Source organism: Erpetoichthys calabaricus, chromosome 8 (assembly GCF_900747795.2).
Source record: "Erpetoichthys calabaricus chromosome 8, fErpCal1.3, whole genome shotgun sequence".
Taxonomy (NCBI): Eukaryota; Metazoa; Chordata; class Cladistia; order Polypteriformes; family Polypteridae; genus Erpetoichthys; species Erpetoichthys calabaricus.
In genome coordinates, this window is record NC_041401.2 from 143,020,953 (window position 1) to 143,038,728 (window position 17,776).

Below are 17,776 nucleotides of genomic sequence, written 5' to 3' on the forward strand. Positions count from 1 at the left end.
ATTTTATGTAGAAACAATGAATTTTATCAATCTTCTTCTATAATACGCTACCGTGGCTGTTCGTTTGTCTGTCCAGGATTTTAAATCACCTGTAGCTAGCAAACCATTTCACCTTTTGACTTGAAATTTGGTACACATACAGTATACTACGTGACATCTACTATCCGCTTTCGGGGTGATGATTTGTATTACTCTTTATTTTTATTTTATTTTATTGTTGAATCAACTCTCGGTAGTGCGCAGCAGGGCGGCGCATGCATGTGGGAGCCGTTCTCATTCCCCACCACCTTCGCTAATCATTCAGGAGGCAGATGGAAGACTTAAGTGCCAGTTTAAGTGAAAAATTAAAGAAAACGTACTAAGTAATTGCAACACAAAAACTAACTTAATCAGTTTTAACGCGAAAAGATGCCAATGAAAGAAGAGAAGCAGTGGGCTACTAGGGTGGAGTAAAGAAGAGCTGCTCAGGAAGCAGCAAGCGCATCAACCTCTGAGCAAACGAATGCTAAACGTACAGAGAAAGAGGATGAAAACTAGGAATGCTCAAGTCAAGTGTATTCACTGCATGTTATCGTGCAGTACGCCGTTACTGGTAATGTATAAAAGTTATTGATTATAATGAAAAATTATCAGATTACATCGTAATGTCGGCATGAAAAAAATGACCGCATCTCCAAGCATGTAAGTATTAGGGTAAAATACTTATGTAAGACCGTAAGAGTGCTTCCCCTTTGAAAAATCAGCCGTCATTTTGTAAACAGTATTGAAGACCAATTTGAGACATGAAGAACATGCCTAAGTAGACTGTTTCCGCACAAAGTACGTACCCAAATGTTTAAAATGTGAAAGTAGTGGTAAAATGTGCCCTGCACAGCACATATAATATTTTTCTCCAGAAAATTGCACTTGTCCGCGGACAACTGAAACCAGAAAAACACGCTTGTCCGACGGTCAATTTACCCGTGTCGGACGAGTCGGGCGTTAGATTTCCGCACCCCTGATATGCATGCTGTTCTAATCCCTGCCACCTTCTCCATCACTTCCCCTACCTCTTCATATCTTAAATCATTCTTGAAGCATATTGAGACTTAAGTGCCAGCTTAAGTGAAACATTAAAGAAAATGTACTAAGTAATTAAGACACAAACACTGACTTAATCAGTTTTAACGCAAAAAGATGTTGAATGAAGGAAGAGAAGAAGCGGGCCACTAGGGTGGAGAAAAGAAGAGCTGCTCAGGAAGCAGCAAGCGCATCAACCTCTTGAGCAAACGAATGCTAAACGTACAGAGAGAGTGTGAAAACTATGAAAGTCAAGTGTATTCACTGTACGTTATCGTGCAGTGCACCGTTATTGGTTATTTTATATTATTTGGATGGGCTGAGGCCTCTAATCAATTTAGTCCACATGCATATAGTGGGGCCAATTTGCATAATAGGATTCCTATTTATGTGTTTGTTTTTGAAATGAAGTTGACAGGACTTAAACATAAGGTACTCTGTGTCACTTTACTTGAAGGATTACATTCTGATTATAGAGCTAACCTTTTTTCCTATAGGGTTCTTCATTTGGCAGAATTACATTTTCCTGACCAGTTAAGGAAATTGTGATAATCTGCTCAGATGCTCTTCTGGGGTCTCGTGCATAATGCCGTGCTTAGAATTCACACTAAAACATGGCATGCAGACAAAGTGGAAATGTACATACGCACAAAAAAATTCAGATGCACAAAACCGTGCGTAAGCCAACTTCCACGCACTTTCGCTACATAAATCCTGGTCAGTGTGAAAAGTAACTCTCGTGCACGCGCCTGCTGCCCCACCCCAACTCCTTTCAGAATTTTGCATATTTTAATATGCAAATCAACATTAATAGCCCTTTCCACTCAGTGTTCGGTTAAAAGACAATGGAAAAAGCATGTGGAAAAAGAGAATTTAAGTGAATGCGAAGTTGAGGCAAGGAAAAACGTACTATTTGTTGGCTTAAGCAGTGGTATAAACAACAAAAGGAAGTCAATTGAGTGATATCGAGTTCATGTGAAATAACATGAGTTTGTATTAAACAAGGGGTAGTAGTGGTAGTGATGAGCTGGTTCCCTGTTCAGAGATTGTTCCTGGCTCCCGCAAGATGCTTGCTTGGACGTGCACGACCCTCGATGAAATAATTTATTGCAGCAGTACTGTCTCTTTCAAATGTACTAACACCCAATTCCTCTCCTTCCATTTCTTTCTCCAAGTAACCAAGTGCCATACAATAAATTCAGTAATAAATGCCAAGCCATCTGTAAGCTTAGGACGCCAGTTCTTTAAAACATTTAACACTAGAATTCCTGAAGCCTACTAAAAAAACTCATAATCCCAGCCCACATTAAATCCCTTCACACCTCTACCATCAGCATCTTTTGTTTTGTAAATGCGTCAGTCAGTGCAAGCAGCCTGCTGTCCCATCCCCCGCCTTGACGGAGCTCAACTCGCGGGCAAAAAGGTCTCCCAGCTCAAGTCAAGGCTCCTTATCTGCGTATGAGGTGCCTGGAGTTGTATATAGTAAAGAATACAGTATATCGTTATTTGGAATAGATGCATTTCATGTGTGTTCCTTGTCTGCAAAGATCTGGGTAATTGTAGGATGCGAGAAATGCTGAACACATACCTAAAGCAGAAGCATTTTCCATGTTATACCAATAATGAAGAGAAGTGTATAATGTGTGAAGACTTTAGTCCAAATATCAAATAAACGCGTGCTCTTTTATTCAAGAATATAACCAAAGGAAAAAAAGCATTCAGTTTAAATGTGGCTGTCAACTCAAGCTCAAATGTCAATTGACAGGGAGTTTACATGTATTCTTGAATGGTGTAGAGGTAAGAACTGCTGCTTTATAACTCGAAGGTCCCGGGTTCGAGACTGGGCGCTGTGTGTTTTGAGTAGTGAGCTGTTATTAGTATTATTATTTCTACAATATAATAAAAACATACATTTGATTTGAGTCTGTAACACCCGGTGTAAATTTTGGCTACTTGTAAAAGTTTGTGCTTGTTTCTTTATTGTTCAGTTTTATTCTCTCATTGTCATTCACATGGTATAACGAACTTGCCTCTCCCTCTTTGAGTTGATGGCATTTATCTCAATTCTTTTCACAAGAGCAGTGCTGTGGCTGATGCCTGCTTAGAACTGTTTGTTGTAGCGGTCCTGTGACCTGTATCAGACTGAACAAAGGCATTACCGTACAGCTTCTTCACAGCGCTTTCGCCAGCTAATAGACTGCTCTGCATCACAACACATACAAACATAAGTAAAATGGGACTTCCACCTGTAGCTAAAGTCACTTCAGTACGTGAGCAATTCGCCACGCTAATGTTTAGATCTGACAGTGCTGTGCAGACCGAGACTGAACAAGGATCCTTACCTGGCTGGAAGGCCAATCCAATGGAAGGACCAGGGAAAATGAGTATGGCTGAACATTTTCTTCCCCAATATACCCAGATTCCTGGGTTGGGATTCACACACAGACACGTGCAGAGCAGGCTGGAATCTGTAGTCCTGGTGGGCAGCCCTATTGGTTTCCATGGGGGCTGCCTTGGTGCTGGGATTCATAGTCTCTGCTTTCTGGGACTTCTGGTTATTATATTGTGACTTGTGTCTGGAGTTTGTGGTGATGCAACACCTCCTAGTGGCGACACTTTAATGCTTGACTTAATCAGGAGAAGATGATTGATTGAGGCTGATCAATCATTTGTCGAACAGCCATTTGCAAACCTTGTCCTAAAAATAGTTTAATCAAATCCACAGTGATTGTGTACATCCTCTGCATTATAAATTTTGTTTAAGCAGTTTGACAAACAATAGACTAGTGCAGTGCATATTAAAACCGCCATGTCCAGATGATGTTTAATACCTGCAGTAGTGAGGCTATTTAGGACAAGCTGAACCAAATATCATATGTGAACAGTTTCTTGTATCAGTAAGTCAGGAGGTGCTGGACAAAGAAAAATCAATTTTATTTATTTCAGTGATTTCAAAGCATTCATAAGTAATCCAAAAAGGCAAAACAATGTCTGAAAATGGCAATCCAAGGCCAACAAGTCCCAATACGTAATGCAAAATCAGAAATCCAAGTACAGGAAATTGTTTGCATTGGATCACTTTTTCAGGCATTCCCTTTTTGACTTTTTTTTTTTCTTCCATTTTTGATTTTTTTAAAACAAATTCTTTATTTCTAAAGGTTAAGCCAGAGGTTTTTAGTTTTCTCACTCCAGAGTGCATTTTTGAACTGTTAAAAGTCTGTGCCCCGTTTTTGATCCTGAGTAGGCCTGTTGAGTGTAGAGTTGGGCTTCCTGGAGTATTGATAAACCATAACTAAAAAGGAATCACAATGCATATGTGCTTTTTGTTTTGTTTTGGTTTTTTTTTCAGTTTTTTGTTAGTAAATTTTGATCATTTGACCAATTTATTATCTCTGAATAGGAAATTTAAGATCATCTTGTTCCTAACCTTGAAATATAGCACAGCATGCTAAACCTGAAAAGTGCAAATAGTATCTTACAGGTGGGAAACTCCAAAAACAAGTCATGAAAAAGCTCAGTACAGATATTAAACATAAACCTTGCATGTCCTTTCTATAGAGTACCAGTGCTTTTTCCATTTATACCAAATTGCCTAAACAGACAAAAACACTTTTTGGGAAAAAAAGAAAATTACAACTTGAAAAACAATCCAGATGGCAGAATGTATGCTTAGATTATTTCCCTTTCTTTCCTCTCTGGAGGAGAGAAGGGGAAGTAATATAGCTGCAGTAGTTTTCACATTCTTGCAAAAATAGCATCACTGAAAGCCCTGTAGTGTGCAGGACTTGTAGGTCCTTCTGTTTAAAAGTAAACCAAAGACTGCATGTGATGTGATTCTTTTTTTTTGCAGATAATGATGATGATAATGAGACAACGCCATATGATCATATAAATAATCCTATATTCCTAGATGTTAATGTGGACCTGGCACACTTATATGATTCTTTTAATGCTATTATGATGCAGCTATAGATTTTTGGGAACATCAGATGAACATGCATTCTTGTACCCTTGCCATGTGATAATTAAGTACTTTTTATCAATGAAATTACTTTTGACCCTTGTCAAAGTTTTTCTCAAAAGACTGCAGAAGTGCTATATTCAAACTTAAAACAACTGAAACAACTGCAAGTTAAGTTATGATATGACAGCATTTTGGAATTTTGTATTTAGATTTCAGACAAAAACACTTACTGTATTTCAGTATTTTCAGTATTTCAGTCTCATATTAAATTTTTACTATTTATTTATTCCAATATTTTTACTGTTTACTTGTCCGTCTATTAAATATTATTGTAACTACACGTGCTCACCTATAATCCTGAATTGATGGGCCCTGTGCTGTTATACTGCAATACACAGTAAAATATGTATATAATGAAGACAGCTATGTGAGCTGTATTAATATCTTAAAACATCTTCGCACATTTTTAAAAATTAAAGTATTTCAAGTGTATTACTAGTGTTAGAATTTTATATAATATACTTTTTTTTTGTTATGTTTGTTTTTTATTCATTTATTTAGTCATTTTTCATTTTGGCTTTATCCTTTCCATTGTTATTGTATTAGATATGTTTAATTGATTATTATTTGTTAAAATTATTCTTAAAAACCCAGAATTAAAGTATGTTTATTAGTGGAAAGGATTTCTTATAGAAGATATGTTGTATGCTAGAAGGGCACATATCTATTAGGTTTTTGTTTAAGCCTTGTTTGAGGAAGCATGCTGCAATGGTGGGATGGGGGGCAAGCTTTGCTATTATTTATTTTTGCCTTTTCTGCTGTTATTTTATATTTTTCTAGATAGATAGATAGATACTTTATTAATCCCCAAGGGGAAATTCACATACTCCAGCAGCAGCATACTGATAAAAAACAATGTTAAATTAAAGAGTGATAAAAATGCAGGTATAACAGACAGTAACTTTGTATAATGTTAACGTTTACTCCCCCGAGTGGAATTGAAGAGTCGCATAGTGTGGTGGAGGAATGATCTCCTCAGTCTGTCAGTGGAGCAGGACATTGACAGCAGTCTGTCGCTGAAGCTGCTCCTCTGTCTGGAGATGATACTGTTCAGTGGCTGAAGTGAATTCTCCATGATTAACAGGAGCCTGATCAGCGCCCTTCACTCTGCCACAGATGTCAAACTGTCCAGCTTCGTGCCTACAATAGAGCCTGCCTTCCTCACTAGTTCGTCCAGGCGGGAGGCGTCACTCTTCTTTATGCTGCCTCCCCAGCACACCACCATGTAGAAAAGGGCTCTCGCCACAACTGTTTGATAGAACATCGGCAGCATCTTATTGCAGATGTTGAAGGACGCCAGCTTTCTAAAAAATATAGTCGGCTCTGTCCTTTCTTGCACAGAGCATCAGTATTGGCAGTCCAGTCCAATTTATCATCCAGCTGCACTCCCAGGTATTTATAGGTCTGCACACAGTCACCTCTGATGAGTGTAGAGACAGGCTTCCTGGTGTAAGCCCTGTTTCAAGGCACATTGATACTGGTCCTGGTCTGGTTTTGCTCCATTTTTGAGGCCTTGCAGCCTTTTCACCATTTCGTATTGCTGCATCATAACAACCCTAAAGTAGTAAAAAGAATCATTTTGCCTTTTATTTAAAATTTATTTGCTGTAATGTCAAAGGGAGCTGAGCTTTAAATAGTTAAAAAAATAGCTTATAATAATTAATGACTGGTAACCTCAATGTATATCTACTTCTTAAGACTTTAAACACTTCTGATATAATATTCCCTGGGCAAATAATTTGTATAGAAGAGACAACACAAAGTATTATTAGTCAGCTGTTCAGACTGATTAGATCTGGGTATCAGCATAAACCTTAATGGAATACATGGTTTTAGGAAGTAAATATTTTACATTCAGGAGAAGAAGCAGCTTTATATCATAAAAAACCAAGCCATAACAAACCATCACCATTATATTTGGTATTTATTGGATTTTCCCTCCATGTCTGCAGAGTAGAATGTACTAAAAATTTATGTCTGAACATGACTCCTTATAAAACACTTCATTAAAAAGAATGCATGCTTCCGATATTTTAAATCACTGAAGCAGCTTTATTAAGATCACTGTCCTTGGTTAGGGTCAAGTTATATGCCCAATAGTGAAAGGGAGAGTGGGGAGATGAGAAGAGCACACATGAGCTTTTAGAAGTCATTAAAAATTTATATAGTATGATTCATTCTATCACGGCTTGGTGAATTAATGCAGTGTTGTAATAGAATTTCACCTCTGGGACTTTGGGATTTTTGCTGAATTGAAGTGAAGTGAGTAGGATTTTCTTTTATTGAGAGGTTCATAATGAAATGTGTTCTATTCAGAATTGTGCGTGGAAAAAAACTTTATATTGCCTGAATTTGAGTTTTAGTGTAATAAGTTGGTATGCACCATATGAAATTAATATCAAAATTCTTTTTTCTTAAAGTTCTTTTTGTGTCTTAACTCTGAGTTGGCACTGTGATTTCTATGTTGAAAGATGTTGCCTAGTGGAAAAATTGCCTTTAGAAGTGCCTCATCCAAGAACATTCATCTATCAGTTAAACCTACATGAAATTTTACAGCAGGCGAATTGTGCGCAGAGCTGAAACCAACTGTGACTGGAGTGCACCACCACACTTCTTTATAATAGACCGAGTTTTCTTTACTTTGATGCATTGGTGTAATTTCAAGCCTCAAAAAACCTACAAAAAGTCACACCTCACCTTGACATAGGCCTTTGTCCTCTGGATAGGTCTCACCCTAGGCAGCTAGCCTAGGCTTTTGGCTTGCTAAAGCTTTTAAATAACATGAAATTCAAAAATGTCTCTAAGGAGGAGAAGCAAAACCATTTGACAACCTCTGGTGCAAAAGGCAACATGGAGGATGCTTAGTGATAGTGACTGGGGTGGGAGTCAAGGAGGGGCTCTTGGGGCTCAGGTAGACTCCTAATCCTAGGAAAGATAGAATATGGCTCCGCGTGTCCTGAGTGGATATGGAGGGATGATGGCTGGGACGGGAGTTGATGGACTGCTTTGGGCTGGGTCTTGGCCCCGATGAGCAGACTTGAAAGAAGAATGAGCAGGGGGAGATGACTGAGAAAGTGAAATAAATCATGATTTTAAAGATGATTCTGACTTTTGATTTTATCCCTTGGTATTTTGGATTATTCATTGACTTTATTTAGTGATCATTTAAGCTAAGCACATGTGAGCACTGTTTTACTGGATTATTTATTTAAGAAGAATCAGCATTTTTTATTTGTTTTTGGACAACTAAAAGCACTAAGCACTTTTTGCACTTGCTTCTCTACAGATCCTTAACTGTAACCTGGTTAAGGTTTTATATGGCCAAATAAGTTACTTGTGGAGAAAGCTGTGTGTGTTAACCTGGTCTAACACATTCTTGTATAATCAGAGTAAGGGTTTACATGCCACTTTAGAAATATGGTTTCTCTGCATGTAAACAGACTCACTCTTTCATACTCCTGCACTTACTCTGCCATGATTCTGTGCCACTGTCATGATCAGGGCTGAATTTTAGGGTCTTTATGGCCTTTTTCTCTATTACGCATAAGTAATCCATTGATCACAATGAAACTTAATCTTCTGTGCAGTATCTTATTTTTTCCTGTAGGGAGCAGTATTTGTTAGCTACTAAGGTTACAGACCTTCTTCATTTTAGCCAAGGGTTATTGTGTGGGTGAACTCTGAACATGAAGACCAGTTGGGAAAGGCTTTATGGGAAATTTTTATTTTATAAATAGAAGTAACACAGTGATTAGAGCTGCTGTCTTAAGAATCCAGCGTTGTTTGTTTAAATGCAATGTCCAATTGTCTACATAGCATTTGCACATTCTTCTCACATCCTTGTGGATCTTTTCCAACATGTATATGTTATGTTAATTATTCACCCTAAAGTGGCCCTTTATGAGTGAGAATATGTGTGCTCGTGTTTGTGCGCTTGAATAGACCAAGAACTGGTGTTCTGTCCGGGGATGTTTCATGCCATGTGCCAAAAATTCACATCACGAACTCCATGACTATGGATTGGTTGAAGTGGGTTTGAGAATGTTCTGTTATGCAACAAAAACACAGATCTAATGAAAGTAAACCAAATTCAAATTTGCCTGCATGCTGCATAGAAAAATCCCAATTACCAGAATGGTCCATTTATTTTGATAAAATGCTGTTTAAGAAGAGAGGGGTTGAGGCACGACTGGATGGATGTAGAATTCTGCTTTATAATTCACCAAATATACAACTTTGAAGTGCAAGTCAGTGGCTGTTATGTGATCCCATCCCTCTACAACGGTTACAAATGAGTTTTTTTGCTGTAATATGGTGCTTGTGATATATGACCACTTTTAAAGCAGTTAACAGGTGTGTGTATGGTTTACTTTCACAGTGAAAATGCTGTAAACAGTGTTTCCAGCAACAGAGAGGAAGTGCCTTTGGGTCAGTCGAGCCAGTGCATTTAAAATACTAATAAGGATTTGGCTAACAGTGCTTTGGAATTCCAAACAGTCTATGATCAAATAACATGGAGCCTCTAAAATTCCAAAAATATGAATGATGTAAGTAAGAATAACAAATCCTTTGTCTTTGTGAACCTGCTACTTGCTTAAACTCGTTCAATTTTAAGGTCATTGTTTTAGCCACTTACATAATAAAGACTGCAGTAAAACAAGAATAATTAAAAAAATAAATACATAAGTATAATAAATAAAACAATAGATAGATAGATACTTTATTAATCCCAAGGGGAATTTCACATTCTCCAGCAGCAGCATAGTGATACAATAAACAATATTAAATTAAAGATTGATAATAATGCAGGTAAAAAACAGACAATAACTTATAATGTTATAATGTATAATGTTAAATGTTAACGTTTACCCCCCTAAACCCCCCCCCCCCCCCCCGGGTGGAATTGAAGAGTCACATAGTTTGGGGGAGGAACGATCTCCTCAGTCTGTCAGTGGAGCAGGACAGTGAGAGCAGTCTGTCGCTGAAGCTGCTCCTCTGTCTGGAGATGATACTATTTAGTGGATGCAGTGGATTCTCCATAACTGACAGGAGTCTGCTGAGCTCCCGTCGCTCTGCCACTGATGTTAAACTGTCCAGCTCCATGCCAACAATAGAGCCTGCCTTCCTCACCAGTTTGTCCAGGCGTGAGGCTTCTTTCTTCTTAATGCTGCCTCCCCAGCACACCACCGTGTAGAAGAGGGCGCTCGCCACAACCGTCTGATAGAACATCTGCAGCATCTTATTGCAGATGTTGAAGGACACCAGCCTTCTAAGGAAGTATAGTCGGCTCTGTCCTTTCTTGCACAGAGCATCAGTATTGGCAGTCCAGTCTAATTTATCATCCAGCTAAATTGTGGATAAAGAATTTAGGGAAAATTATTTTTACAGTATGCAAAATATACAAAGAGTACAATCTGTTCCTTTTACAGATTTTTAGTGCCCCTCAGACAATTAACCATAATTCTTGCAATATCTAATTTGCAAGGCGCCAGTTGTGATTCAGTGATTTGAATTCAAACGATGGTTTGAATTCATCAACATTATTTTCTATTTTATGTTGTGCAGAGCTGACTCTTTTCCCTGTAGCTTTTTGCTTTGTACTTGGCCCCCACATCTAGCAAATTAGCATTGTCTCTTAAACCAGCACTATGTTTGTCCTGTAGGATAATACCAAATAAGATGGAGGAAAACATGAAAAATCCATATATTCCTGAAACTTTAAAAGTTACACTATCATGGCATCTTTTCCATTTGAATTTCTTATATTAATTCCTGCATGTTTTTATAAGGATGTAACACTTTTTATAAATAAATTTGCATAACTATAATACAATTTAGATCTTTCTTTAAAAATTTCTAAATCTGTGCCACTATTGTCTGGTTTTGTGAGAAATGTCTTATGCACATAAAAGTGTATTAAATAAAGATATGAATGTGCTGCCATTAATATTACTTGCTTTGGTTATTCTACTAATATTCCATCATATTTAATAGAAACATTATTGTGTTTGTGCTGCATTAATCGGTACTAATAATTTCTAATCACTTTTTTAGTTCAAAATAAAATAATTATCTGCTTAGAACATGAGAGAGTATATTGTGATTTTTAACAAATGTTAATCAAAAATAAATGCATACATAACAAAATGTTTTTAGTAATGTAAGCTGCACTATTTCACGTGTTGTACTATATACAGTATCTACAATAGAGTGCAGCATAATCAAATTTAATCAGTAGTGTTTTATTATAATTTTTTAAGTTAAATTTAACGACTTATTATAAAAATACATTGTGTTAAGTTTAATAATTGAATTGCTTATAGTTTTTCAGAAAATAGCATTTATTTGTATTTTCATAGTAAAGAAATAAAATTATGGTATATTGGGGTTAACCTTTTTTTTGTATTGTTAAAAATTAACAAATTTATTCTGCAAAAATAGTATGCAGGTTCATATTTTCATTTTTTTTGTTCTTTCATTTAAATGAACATTGTTGATTTAGATCTATTAAGAACTGTTTGCTTAAAATCTAACATGTGCCTTTTGATTTGGTGGCCAAACCAGTAAGAACAGGAAAATTCTATTGTGCTGTTACATAAGCAGCTAAGATCAAAATTTTTTGATGTTTATTCCTTTTAAAGTTAAAATGTGACCAATATAGCCTTTTTTAATAAATTAAGCCCTTAAGGATTTTTTTGTTTTAAAAAGTAACTTTTCTGCATAGAATGAAAAAACAGAAACACACAGATACAATGAAGTAACAGATTAATTACCCAGAAGAATCAGAGTTAATCTAATTGTATCTTTATAGTAGAAATATTATTTATTTTTATCATATTCCAAGTATAAATTACTTTCTTTTCCATTCACAAGTATGTCTTTTGCCTTTGGAGAATACACTTCAACAGCAACTTTATGAACCCACTTTTTCTAATATAAGGCTGGGTAATGACAATGCCTGACCCGGCATGCATGTCTTTAATCCAGGACATGGTCCAGGTGGAAATTTCACACAGATGGCCTCTCACACAGGATCTGGACATGGGCTAGTGCTTTGACAGGAATGCTGCATTGTAATATTTATTCTTGGAATGGAAAGTTTCTGAAGACAATAGTCAATTCACTCTGCTTTAATATTAACAAGCTAAACTATATTTAATTTTTACATTTATGCTTTACAGTAATTTATAAAATGGAGTTTACCTACAAAGGAAAGTACATTTTCAAGGTTTTAACCTAAACATACTTAGTTTTTTATTTATTTATTTATTTTTTTAGGGTGGGAACGCTTGAACCTACGTGGAGCTGGTCTCTGGTACTAGAAAGTCAACGACCAAGCAGATATCACTAGTAAATAATGGTTTGTATCATACTGTTACTTATAAGGTTATTGGTATTGTATATCTTCTAATAGTTTTAACTGATTAAATTTAATTAATCTTAACTACTAATGATTTAAATGTTCACTTTGAAGCCTTACCCACAGCAGTTAAACATTTCATCTGCTAGCCTGATGCACAAATCAGCCTTCTCTGTGATGGTGTTTTCACCAGCTTCTAACTCAAATCAGTCAGTCTTTACTTTATATAGTGCAATTAGGTATGCATACCATCAAGTTACTTTACAGTGCTTACAAGATTACAACACAGTATGAAGTGTGGCCTGTGTGAATACACAGTCACCACTGATTTAAATGTTCCTTTACAGATAAACGAAGTCTGTAGATTCTAGAGAGTGATGTTTTTTAAGATAGGAAATTTATGTGTAAAATCATCAGGAGTATGTAGGGATGAAGAATACACATTGATGTATCTATGAAAGATGCAGCATATTGTATTTAAAATGTGCAGATTAGAAGTAGATTATGTTTGTAAAAATGTGAATGAGCATTCTCAAACATTTGTGTCCGAAATATGATATACTGTATAGTATCATTCATGTAAAATTTACAAAAACTGGAAGGAAATGGTGAACTATAACAATCTGAAGCTTCACTGTTTAAGTGTATTTTAATTCAGCCGTGTCTATGAAAATGTCATTGTCCTAGCTTGGCAGGAAACAGAAATCTGTTTTTTGAGACAAACCAGGAGATGCTTGCAAAGCAAAACAAAATCTAAAAGAAGCAACCAAAACCCAGATGAAAGGCAAGAAGTCAAAACCAGGCAAGACAAAAATAAAATAGCAAAGAGAGTAATTCTTTTTGTGTTTAAAGGATTTATCCGCAGAACCAATAAAGCTTGGTACAAACGCTGACCTATTATTCTGTTGTGCCAATGAAGTCTAGTTCACGAAAATCAAGACCATACCCCTAGAAATGCAGGATGCAAACCTAATGACGGTTATGCATAATGGTGTCTAATTTCTGAAAAAGCCATAAGACCCTAAAATTCAGCCCTGATTATGACAGTCAGTGCATGAGGAAACACGAACAGAGGTCAGGGCAACAGGTGGAAATAGCGAGAATTTTGAGATGAATTGGAACTGCACCAGGGATCTGTTCCAAGTCTGTTGCTTTTTGATAGTGAAGGAGGTGGAGACTAGATAAGTGCATGAACTAGTTCCATAAACGCACTTGTATGCCAGTGATCCCAGATTGTTTGCAAAGCGTGAAGAGGAATTTAGGCGGAAGATACGGATATGGAAAGCTATTTTGGAAACCGATGCCTCAAGGTAAATGCAGGAAAGACCAAGGTGATAGTTAGAGGCAGGGAGCCCTGAGGCGGGGTGGGGATGGGTGCATGGCAGTTTGGCTGGTATGAGAGCAAGACCTGTTTAAGAGACACATTACCTCTCTGCTCCACAGTTTAAAATTACAAATCAACAACAATTTAGATGTGATTAAAGTGCACATTGCAGACTTCATTTAACTATACTTGCATACATTTTAGTCACACCATGTAGAAATTACAACACTTTTTCTACATGGTCCCCCCATTTCAGGGCGCCATAATGTTTGGGACAACAGGCATCGCAGGTGTTTGTGATTAGTCAGGTGTGTTCCATTGGTTCGATAGTGCAGGCATAAGAAAGCTGGGCTCACTTACTGTATACCCTTTGGAGTCTGGAGTTGCAATTGTTCAACGTGAGGACAAGAGCTGTGCCAATGAAAGTTAAAGATACCATTATGAGGCTGAAAAACAAGAATAAAACCCTTTGACACATTGGCAAAACCTGATGACAGAAGAATCCTCACTATGCTAAAGAGAAAGCCCCAATCACCTGTCCTATACATTTGTATGTGTCAGAGATTACCATCCGCAGGAGACTTCATGAACAGACATGCAGAGGCCACACTGCAAGATCCCAACCACTAGTTAGCCATGTAATCAGAATGCAGTTTGTGAAAAGTACTTACTGTAAAAGAACCTGTAGAATTATGGATAAAGTTCTTGTGGACAGACAAGACAAAGATGAACCAGTATCAAAGTGATGTCAAAAGCAAAGTGTGAAGAAGAAAAGAAACTTCCCAAGATCCAAAGCAGACCACTTCATCTGTTAAACATGGTGGTAGGGGTTCTCTGACTTGGGTGTGTATGGCTACCACAGGTACTGCCCCACTTTTCTTCATTAATGATAGAACTGCTGATGGCGGTTACATAATGAATTCTGAGGTGTATAGAAATTCCTTATCTGCTCAAGTTCCAAGAAATGCTTCCAAACTCATTGGACTGTGCTTCTTCCTACAGGTTAATGCTCCCTAACATACAGCTTAGGCAACACAAGAGTTTTTCAAAGCTAAGAAATGGAAAATTCTTGAATCGGAAGCCATCCATCCAATTTAAATCCCATTGAGCATGCCTTCAATTTGCTGAAGAGAAAACTTAAGGGGACAAGCCCCCAAAATAAGCGGGAGCAGAAGATGGTTGCATTAGAGGCTTGGCACAGCATCACCAGAGAAGATACTCTGCACCTGGTAATGTCTATGAATCGCTGACTTTAAGCAGTCATTGCATTCAAGGCATGTGACAAAGTACCAAATATGACTACTTTATTAATAGACCTGCCATTGCTATGTACCAAACATTATGGTGCTCTGAAATGGGGGGACCATGTAGAAAAAGTGTTATAATTTCTGCATGGTGAGACCAAAAAGTATCTAAATACTCTTAAATTCTGCAATATGCACTTTAATCATGTATGATTTGTATAATTTGTCATTTTAAACTGTGAAGCAGAGGTGGTAAATCAATGAAAAATATGCATTGTCCCAAACGGTATGCAACAAACTGTGTGTCTATACAGTAGTGGCCAAAAGTTTTGTCATTGACACAATGTTGTGTTTTGCAAAGTTTTCAGCTTCAGGTTTTATGGTGGCAATTCACAGTTTTTATATTATTGTGCCGAGTGATCGGAGCTTCCTCATTATTGGCAGCAGGTGGGTGTGAGTGCATCTGCACGCACAGTGAGCCAAAGACTTTTGGACAACAGCTTTGTTTCAAGAAGGGCAGCAAAGAAGCCACTTATTTCCAAGAAAAACATCAAGGACAGACTGAAATTCTGCGGGAAACACAAGGATTGGACAGCAGAAGTCTGGTGCAAAGTTATTTTTTTTTTATTTATTTTTTTTAATCAATCTTCCTTCCAATTCTTAGGGACATCTGGAAAATCAATTGTTTGCTGAAGGAAAAGGTGAATGCTTCCCTGAGTCCTGAGACAATCCTTGTGTGAAATTTATGAAATGTTTATTGTTCTTCAGTATATGATATACAGTACACATGTTCAAATGAGGAAATGTCAAAATGTCTGTTTACAGCTGAATGTTTTAGTTACAAAATAACTTTTTGAATTTATTTTTCAGTCCTGGCCTTTATTCAAAATTAATCCAACTGTCCATATATTTCAATGGTTTAGAAAAAAGTTAATGCAGCAATACCAATTTTAGTGGACAGATAACTGCTATGGTGTGGTTAGCTCTGTATTTTAGGGATAGGATAAATGCTAATGAGGTACAGTAGCTTTAAATCACAACAGCAATAATAACATGTCTTACTCTGTTTGTACATTTAGAAAACAGTTTATTAGCTGTTTATCTCATTAGGGTATACATCAGTGGTTATTGTTCCAAAAAGGCATCACTCCATTGAGTCTTGATACAGATGTTCTGCCTCTTATTGCTGGTATTCTTTTCAAAATTGCAGAGCAGCTTGAAGGCAATAGAAAAGAAATGATAGTTGTACCTATTCAAATAAAAGATATCTCAATGGGTACATTTTTCTGTGTTCATGAAGACATTTAAGGTTCCTTTGCTGACAAAATAGAAATGATTAAATAGTCTACAAAAGTTCTTCTGGTACATGTTATGTACATTACCTAGTGTGAGTTGCAGATCCAAAAACAAGTAAATAGATTGCTTTGTGTTTTGTGAAACGCTGTTTAATTTCTAACCCTAAATAGTCCAATAAAGCTCTGAAGTAGTGTTTTTTTTTTTTTTTTTTTTACAATCAAAAGTTTAATGAATTAAATATTTTGTGAAAGAAGATAATGTGGAAAGCACTCACTAAAGTTGACTGCCAGGTTTACAGCTGTAAAAAATATTGCTTTTTTCTTGACAGCTATATATTTTTTTATGAGTTCATGAATTTTATTATTTTAGTTAAGCTAACATCATAACTAAGTTTCCTAACCTCTCTTTTACAAAACAATTTCAAAGTTCTCTATCATTACTCTATCAATTAGCATAGCCTATTGTGGTCTATGGTGGTGAAAGTTTAACTTGTCTTTTCTTGACACTAAGTGTCTTTATTTAGGTAATAAACAACTGTGTTTAGTGTCACTGCCTCAAACTCCAATGACCCGGGTTCAAGTCCTATCTGAATGGTGTTAACTTGTTCTCCCCATGCTTGTCTACATTTCCTCTGGATAATCTTGTATTTTTCAAATGCAAAAGACATGGATTATACTTTTGAACTTGGGTTTCAAGGGCTTGAGACAGTGCATCTATTATTCACTCTTTTCTACTGTGTATAATAAGACTGAAGCCTTTAAGAGATTGCTACAGAGATGTAGATAGACCTACCGTAGGTGAGTCCTTATTCTAAAGTGTTATCCTTGGTGTTCAGTAAATCTCTCGTATGACCAAAAAAAGAAAGCTTTCAGTAGAGGAATATCCTTAGTTTGTGCCAATTTGTTAACTGGCTGTTAATTTCAGTTACTGCTTCCTTTTGTCTTCATTTCGAACTATGCATTACTATCTTTTGATTATAGGTAGCAGCCCGCAGATTTAGTTTGTTTTGCATAATATGGTTGATGGATGAGTTTTAATTTATGTAAATTTGGAATTTCCAGAACATACAGTTAGGTCCATAAATATTTGGACAGAGACAGCTTTTTTCTAATTTTGGTTCTGTATATTACCACAATGAATTTTAAATGAAACAACTCAGCTGCAGTTGAAGTGCAGACTTTCAGCTTTAATTCTGTGGTGTGAACAAAACGATTGCATAAAAATGTGAGGCAACTAAAGCATTTTTTTTTTAACACAATCCCTTCATTTCAGGGGCTCAAAAGTAATTGGACAAATTAAATAACTGGAAATAAAATGTTCATTTCTAATACTGGCAATGACATGAGTCTTGAACTCATGGACATCACCAGATGCTGGGTTTCCTCCTTTTTAATGCTCTGCCAGGCCTTTACTGCAGCAGCTTTCAGTTGCTGTTTGTTTGTGGGCCTTTCTGTCTGAAGTTTAGTCTT

General features: G+C 36.6%; 1 protein-coding gene across 11 annotated transcripts in view; it reads left to right on the plus strand.

Moving 5' to 3' along the window:
- LOC114656134 (poly(rC)-binding protein 3) overlaps nt 1-17,776 on the plus strand; it is a 366,542-nt gene that overhangs the window by 132,276 nt on the left and 216,490 nt on the right. For 10 of the 11 annotated variants that reach the window (XM_051931200.1, XM_051931201.1, XM_051931203.1 and 7 more), the window contains exon 2: nt 12,362-12,443. The gene's annotated coding sequence lies outside the window, so the exon portion shown is untranslated. Of the gene's footprint in view, nt 1-9,461; nt 9,631-12,361; nt 12,444-17,776 lie in introns of all 11 variants that reach the window. The other variant, XM_028807555.2, reaches the window with a different exon arrangement.